The sequence below is a fragment of the Aristolochia californica genome, unplaced genomic scaffold, assembly GCF_029961685.1.
Source record: "Aristolochia californica isolate CCGP_79_NKW_82.1479 unplaced genomic scaffold, dmAriCali1.0.hap1 SCAF_5, whole genome shotgun sequence".
NCBI lineage: Eukaryota > Viridiplantae > Streptophyta > Magnoliopsida > Piperales > Aristolochiaceae > Aristolochia > Aristolochia californica.
This window is the reverse complement of record NW_027182214.1, coordinates 9,799,125-9,807,715: the sequence shown is the minus strand read 5'-3', so window position 1 is coordinate 9,807,715 and position 8,591 is coordinate 9,799,125.

Genomic DNA, 8,591 nt, shown 5'->3' with positions numbered 1-8,591 from the left:
CAAAGGCAACATAAATAAGGTAAAAACCGAACATGGAACAAACTAAGTCCAACAAAACAAACACACCACTCTAATACCATGTTAAGAACGGATCCAAGTCCACATCAAAATGACTAGAACCCAAGTAATCATTCAATCCTAGAACCAGAATTTAAGGGTTAATAATCGTCTACTACCTTTGATTTAAGAAAAATATAAAACTAATTTATATCTCTTCCAGCCTCTAGACATGCAAGAGATTTACAGAAACCAATACACAAGCCGCCATGAAGTAAATACGGTAAAGAAATAAACTGAGCAAGAATTATTATTCAATCCAAAAGAGAGTTTTGAGAGTCAAGTAATTAATTAGAATAAGGTATAATCATCTCTCTACAGAATAAAAAACCAAATGTGTCAAATACAGAAATACAATGTGAGAACCCAGAAATGGTGAGCAATCAAACAGTATAAAAATTAAAAAAACCCAACCCCAGGATCAGGCTTAGAAGCCCAGGTAGTAGTCGAAGGCATCCAGTGGCGGTAAATCATTAAAGAAATATTCTGATGCTGACGAAATCTTGGACGAGGTATTTCCTTCTTCTTCTGTCTCCATAAGAAATATCTCAAGATCGTCATGCAGTTGTGTGGCCTCCACTCCGTCAATTACAGCAGCAGGTGCAGCCTCCAACGTCGAGAACGTCAACTGCTGCCTAGAGGCCGGCTTTGTCACATTCAATTCGTCCGCGAGCTCCAGTATATTGGCTTCTTCCTCCTCCAGATTGGCGGCCAAAAGCTCGAGCTCATCAACGCTGAATTGCTCCAAGTCAATGTTGTCCAAGGACAAATGCTCTTCGTCTTCCATCGACTTTGGGAAGTTCGTCTCACCTTCGAAGTAGTGCTGCATCAAACCCTCGTCTCCAAAGACAAAGGGCCTACCGTCGGGAGAGAAGGCAACAACAAGGACTGAAGCGCCGGTAAGAATGGAGAGTTGATCAGCTTTCTTGAACAGTCCCTTCTTCCGCTTCGAGAAGGTGACTTGCAGAGCTTGACGATTCTCAATCTTCTTCATCTCCGGCTTCCTCTTTCCCATGGCTTCTCTCTCGCTTCTCTTTCTCTGCTCTCGTTCTAAATTTTTTCTTAAGAAACAACATAGCATAACTGATTCCTTTATAAAGACGCAAACAAAATTTACCGTTTATTTCATTTCTTTGTCTGATAAAAATCTAAGAAACCCTGCTTTCCTAATTTATCACAATTGCTTTGGTAGTTTCCTGATTGATGTTAAAATATGTGAACGAAATTGGTAGTTTTCTATTTGATTTGATGTTTTGGCAACAGAGGGCAGAGAAGCTATTAAAAAATTAACAATACGGGTATTATATAATTAAGTAATTTTTATCATTTATATTGAAAAATAAAGTTAAATAACTAATTATTTTTAAAAAATATTAATAAATTAAAAAGATGTTAAAATTATTTATTAATTTAAAACATGTTAAAATTATTTTATTTTAAACAAATCAAACTATCAAAAATAAAATTTAAATGTATTAAATTAATTTTATATAATTAAATACTCTTTTTATTAGATAAATTCCTTATTTTTAATAACTATTTTACCCGGGTTGAACCGAAGCTAGTAATTTCACTACATCAATTTTTTTTAACATTAGTTTGATCGATTTTTGCATATATTTTCTCATCACCAAAGTGGTGATGAGAAAATTAAAAAATATTTCAAGGTAGATATACGTTAGGAGGGACCATTGTCTTAATGTTTCTTGGAAACACATATCTACTGAGGCCCCATTAGTGCTCTTGGTTGGACATCTATATCCTAAAAAAACTAGAAATGTTTTTCTAAGATATACATTTCCTACAAACTTTTAGTACGAAATCTTATTAGGCCTTGTTAATGCCCTTGGATGGAAATTTATATCGTAGGAAAAGCTAGAAATGTTTTTCATAGGATACACATTTCTAAGAAACCTTCAGATAAAAACCTGTTAGTGACTTACAAGGAAATAAAACGGAAAATTTAATTTTTTTAAGAAAAATTAAATAGATTTTTCAGTGCCTTTTCAAGGGAAATAAATGACGTGAATAATAAATCTCTCACATTACCATCCTTATTCGATAAATTTCAATAAAATAAAATGTCAAATATAAATTTAAAAACTTTTTTTATATAAAAAAAAATTGGTCATGTTAAATCAACTATTGTACTCTTCATAATTGTCCCACATTTGAGCTATTAAATCGTTACGAAAAATGGTTAGCTAATTCAGTTTGTTCATTTCTCCTTTTTCTCCTTGATTTTGAGACTGTAGGTGGTCAATTAGCTCCTACAAATCGTCTTCATCTTCTTCTTGATTTTGTCCAAATGTTGTGTCATCCCCAACAACTTCTAATGGTTCCTCTCCTTCAATCTCTTCGTCATAGAAATCTGATAACCCATCAATTGCTCCAATGGAATTATGAAATTTGCGTATTGAAAGTTAATATAATTATTCTTTAAAATGAATAAACACAAATAATATTTCGTGTTAAGGTTACCTTGAAATAGGGATAATACTTATCATCACCAACTATTTTTGGATGAACATTTCAAGTTGAAGGAGGTAATCATTCTTCTCAAATACCATCATATTTAGCAATCTCCTTCTTAACATGATCCTCATGTGACCCGGTAGTTGTCATCAGTTTTGGTAATATATAATCCACTGATTGAAAAGTAAGCATCAAGAACAAAGAAATGTACATACTTCTTGTGGTTAAGCAAACAAGAAATCCAGCTCACTACCCAATAGCTCCAACGAGCAAACAAAAAGCAATAAAATCCAAGAACTATTCAAAGGAAATGATTTGATGCTTCACCCAAGATCAAGCAGAAATTGCACTTCATAACTCCAAAGCAGTTTTTTTTAATAAATATTGATTATACACATAAACTACAATCCTATATCCCTAGTGATACTTTTAAACCCAAGACCTCACATAAGAACCCCTCCATGAAACCATTGATAAAGTGATTTTGAAAAACTAGCAAAGTTGTACATTCTTGAGGAATCTTCAACAAAATACTAAAACATCATCACACTGTATAACTCATCAGAGAGAAAACCCCATTATTAAACTTCTAGTAAAATTTTCATATGAACAACTTCCATGAACCAAAATCAAGCAATTACAGGGTTAAAGTTGTTTTAGAAATAAATCTGAATAATCATTGGCTCAGTTGTTCCAATAGAACCATGCACAATCATAACATGTGACCTGTTAAACACATGAATTGGGCCTATCTAAGTTTTGAAGGGAAGGCAAAAACATAGGATCCAGGATAGAACCACTGAACCAGCTACACATAAAGCTAATAATATCCATATTTGTCATCAATGTCATAAAAAAATGTCTTCAGATTTAAATCTCGAGATCTTTACTTCTAGAAATTCCCTTGGGATCATGGTTTGAATTAAAAAGACTCCTCTCGAATAGTTATTCAAGAAAGTCCAATAAAAGATCCTCAGAAGCTACCAAGGAAGAAACAACTTTTGTGTTGTTTTTTCCATGAATAAAAGAGAATGTCCATTCTAGGTAACTATTTCCAAACATAACTCCTTTAATTTACAATGTTTTCTTTTAAAAAAAATGAGGAATTTAATAGAGAGATGAAGCTCCTAAGGGCAACAAGCAATAATAACACGAACCTATGACTCTCATAAAAACATAAAAAATGTAAATACATTTGTGAAAAAAATATGCATAAGCAATCATGAAAATGTACTAATTACAAACTAAAAGCATATTCAATAATACTCGGAATAAGAGTGGTTCACAGATATATTACACTCCACAAGAGAGCAAGTAATGCATAAAATTTGGCGCTATAAAGCTATAACTTCTCAGCTTTATGTTCATCTCTTTAAGCATGTCTTCAAGGCCTACACGTTGTACACCTAGACTTTCCAGTTGCCTCTACACATATGAGCTTATGTAAGGAATTGATAGATTTATACTACAGATTGAAATTCTAAAAGATCATAGCTCCAAGTAGATAGAAAGATTGGAATTCTAAAAGACCATAGCTACGAATCCTGAAAATCAATGTTTTGGTCCCATGTTGATTTTTCAGGACTCTATTGAGAAAGAAGAAGAACACACATTGGGGATAAGAGAGGAGGAAGAATGGGGTTCTCGACATGTGTCCAAACTCTTCCCCTTAAGCTCTATCTATAACTGATAAAAATATAATATTATAATTATGCCAGTCACCCTAGTAAGAGTGAAGAAGACACAAGAAACATAAACTAATTACATAAATGATATCCTAATTACATCATATCTTTCTACAACATAAGCCCCTTCCATAGGATAGGCAGATTTTCTTGAGGAGAATCTTCATCAACAACAATACATGAAGCTTGATAGAACTTGGTTAATCACCACCTTGGTGGTGAGATCCTAAACCCATTGCTCTTATACCATGTTGGATTTAGGATCCTAAGATAACGTTCTCGAGTAGAGGGTGGGAGAGAGGAGAGGAAGAAGAAGAGGAGAAGAAAAAGAGAGGAAGAAGGAAAAGAGGTGAAGAGATAGAGGGACGGCCAAGGAGAGGAGAGACTTTGAGAGAAAAGTCGAAGGAAGAATTTGAGAGAGAAGAGGGGAGACTGGATGATCTACCTCTTGCCTTGAGCCTCTATTTATAGTTTATGAAGGAAGGTTTCAATGACTACAATGCCCTTAGGGCTACTAGCTTCCAAAAGGAAAAGACATGTAGATATATATCATTTTCTTTAATTACACTATTGTATCATTTTTATGAGAAGAGCATTTAATTACTCTTTGTGCCACCTCCTTGATGTGGGTAATGTTATTACATTAATGCCACTTGAGGTGTCTTCCAACTTGGAGATTTTTTTACATGATCAACCCCTAATCATGTTGTATCAGTCCTGAGTTTCGTTTTAAGTACGAGTGCTACTCTATATGTAGAGTATTTCTTTCCCACTATGTTAAGTTGGGAGCCACCTCCATGAGTAGCCACTTTATAGTTGAACCTCAAGAATCAAGAATGAGGGTCATTGGTCATTGAAGGGGCTACAATTATAGTGAGTAGTAGCTAAATGTTTTAAGGGGGCTAGTAAGGCATAGATGATGAAAGTAATTCTCATTAATGCTTTAAGGGGCACTAGTAAGGCATATATGACAAAAACAATTCTCAAATAATGTTTGAGGGGGACAGGTAAGGCAAAGATGACAAAATTAATTTTAATGATGTCAAGGGTTTGGTGGGATTATGGTGGGAACTTCTAGAAGGGTTTGGTGGGAACTGCTATGAAATCTCAGAAGACCTTGCGGCTAATTCGGTGAATTTGAGAACCGTAAACCGCCGCATGTAAGAGGAGCCAATGACAAGGAGATAGCTGAATTCAATTTTAATGAAGATTCAAGTTCAAAAGATATGAGGTCAATGAATTGTGCAAGTGGAAACAACTTGTAGTTTGGCGTAGTTGAACCTGACAAAGGCACTAGGGAGGATATTTAAGCATGTCACCTGGACCACCAATTTGACAAGCAACAATTAATTCTAGGAAATACCCTAAACAAAAACTTTCTACATATATGGTTGTATGCCAATCAGCTTGGGCTACTTAATATGGGATTTGAACCATTTGGAGGGATATAATAAAGTTGAACTCCAAGAATTTTTGCTTATTATCTACTCAATTATTCTTTCCGATAATCCAAGAACATCAACTTTTCTCTTTCTCAAATGGATTCTTGGTCTGCAATATAATTGGAAACTAGGATGAAACAAAATCAAGTTTTTCATCAACTTCCTTCAACTTGACTTATAGCTAGGAGAATCTCTTGTGTCTTTCCTCCTAGTTCAATTTTTGAATTTTGAATGGAGAAAGTTTGGTGTAAGTGAAGAAATTAATTCCTAATTTTTTATCGCATTCAAATTTCAATTAATTAAGAAATATGATATCTAATAAGGTATATTTAGAAATTAGCCTTAATTAAATCAGGAATTATAATTGTTGATTTTTAAGATTCCATGGATTTAGCTCATGGGGAAAAAGAGGGAGACACCCACTGGGAATGGGAAGAAGAAGAGGTTTTGGATTTGTTATCCTAACCCTTCCCCAAAGCTTAATTTATAGATTAATTAAACTATAATATTATAATAATGCCCCTCAAACTTAACCTAATTACATTAATGCCATCTCTATGAGATGACTCTTTATTTACCATCTTGCCATCGTTGTATGAGTATGTGGGCCTTCCCTTGGTCTATGGGCCTTGAGCCTATCTTCTACATCTTGTGGATGTGTGGGTCTTCCTTGGTCTTATGGGTTTGGGTCCATCTTCTATATCTCTTGGATGTGTGGGCCTTCCTTAGTCTTATGGGCTTGGGCTCATCTTCCAACACATTAGATATGTGGGCCTTGGTTGTGTGGGCTTGGTCCATCTTCCAACACTCCCCCTCAAGCTAGTGGTGAGAGAACATGAACTCCCAACTTACTGCTAATGGTGTATAGGATCTTCTCATATAAAATGACAGTTCTCCATATCTTCCAACACTCCCTATCACGCTGGTGGTCTCTTCCATAAGGCCCAGTTGGTATAAGATAAGTGAGAGTAAAATCACTCCAAGCCGTATGACATCGCTCTATACTCCAGTCATAACTCATGCTGGATGTAGGGCACACTCCTATCTTCTGTAGGTAGTGGGTCTATACGCAGTGCTCATAAGTGTAATAAAACTCTTCCATCACAGTGTCCCTCCACAAGACATCGACTCTCAAATGGTAGGAGTAATAAATACAAATTAAGGAAGGCAATGGGTAATTACCCAAAAGATAATATTATGGGGCCACTATGTGATTTCTTCTTCATTAGAATAAATAATGCTGACAAAAATCAGCAACTGAGAAGTCCTTCAATAATAATGTCTCAGCCAAAGAGACATAATAACAGTAGCTAAAATGGGTTTGGGCGCAATATCACATACCAAACAATAAAAATCTTCAAAAAGGACTCATAAAATAATCCTCAGATAGTCCATCACTAAATAAGGAAGTTATACCAAATAATATGTAAAAATCGAGTAATAATCCAAGATAATAATCCTGATGGGGAAAAGGATCGAGTCGTGCCGAGTCAGGTATCAAACTAATATAGCCGAGTCATAGAAGAATTAGGTATAGAACTCGGGATCTGGACACGTATAGCCGAGGCAACAAAATAAGTGGGCCAAGTCAAGTTGATCGGACCGAGTTGACCCGAGTTAACTCGGCTCGGTTCGGGTGGGGTCAGAACAGGCGCAGTTCGGCGCGAGACTCAAAACCAGCGATGAGTTTCCTTAGGAAAAATTAAAATTTTCAACAATGCGTCTTTTCGTCAAGGTCGGTCGTCTTCCTCGGAGAGCGCTGGCATCCAAACAGAGCGGAACAGCAACTCAGCAGCAGAGTGAAAGAAAATTTCGGAAAAATAAATCAAGCCACATCAATAGCAGGACGAGAACCCGATTACCGTGAGCCAGCAGAGACAGAGCGGGAACTTCCGGAAATAAACCAATCTGACAGAGATGCTTGATTGACGATAGACATCAATTATAGGAACAGAGAGATCAATCCGTAACAGGCTAGATGACTTTCCAGCAGAGGCAATAAAAGATATAGGTTGGCGATGAACCAGCAAGTTATGTCAGCGTATAACGGGCTAGAGGACAGCCCAGCGAAGAGTCGAGCAATATTCAGTAATCTGTGCTGGCTCGGAGGCAACTTTCCAGAGATTTACTGGATTGATGAGAATAATGAAGATACCAGCAGAGATATACTGGACGAGGATTAACGAGCTCGCTGGATCATTGAGCAACCAAACAGTATAAATAATTTAAAAAACCCAATATCAAGGCAGGAATGAATCCAGGTAGTGGTCGGTGACATCCAGTGGCGGCAAATCATTAAAGAAATCTTCCGATGCTAGCGAAATCTCGGACGAGGTATTTCCTTCTTCTTCTTCGGTATCCATAAGAAATGTCTCAAGATCGTGATGTAGTTGGGTAGCCTCCACTCCGTCAATTACAGCAGCAGGTGCAGCCTCCAACGTCAACTGCTGCCCAGAGGCCGGCTTGGTCGCATCCAATTAGTCCGCGAGCTCCAGTATCGTGGCTTCTTCCTCCTCCAGATTGGCGATCAAAAGCTCGAGCTCATCAAGGGTGCATTGCTCCAAGTCGATGTTGTCCAAGGAGACAAAGGGATCTTCGTCTTCCACCGCCTTTGGGATGTTCGTCTCCCTTCGAACATCCCAAAGGCCGTGGAAGACGAAGAACATTTCTCCATGGACAACATCGACTTGGAGCAATGCACCGTTGATGAGTTCGAGCTTTTGCTCGCCAATCTGGAGGAGGAAGAAGCCACGATAATGGAGCTCGAGGACGAATTGGATGCGACCAAGCCGGCCTCTGGGCAGCAGTTGACGTTGGAGGCTGCACCTGCTGCTGTAATTGACGGAGTGGAGGCTACCCAACTGCATCACGATCTTGAGATAATTCTTATGGATACCGAAGGAGGAGGAAATACCTCGTCCGAGATTTCGCT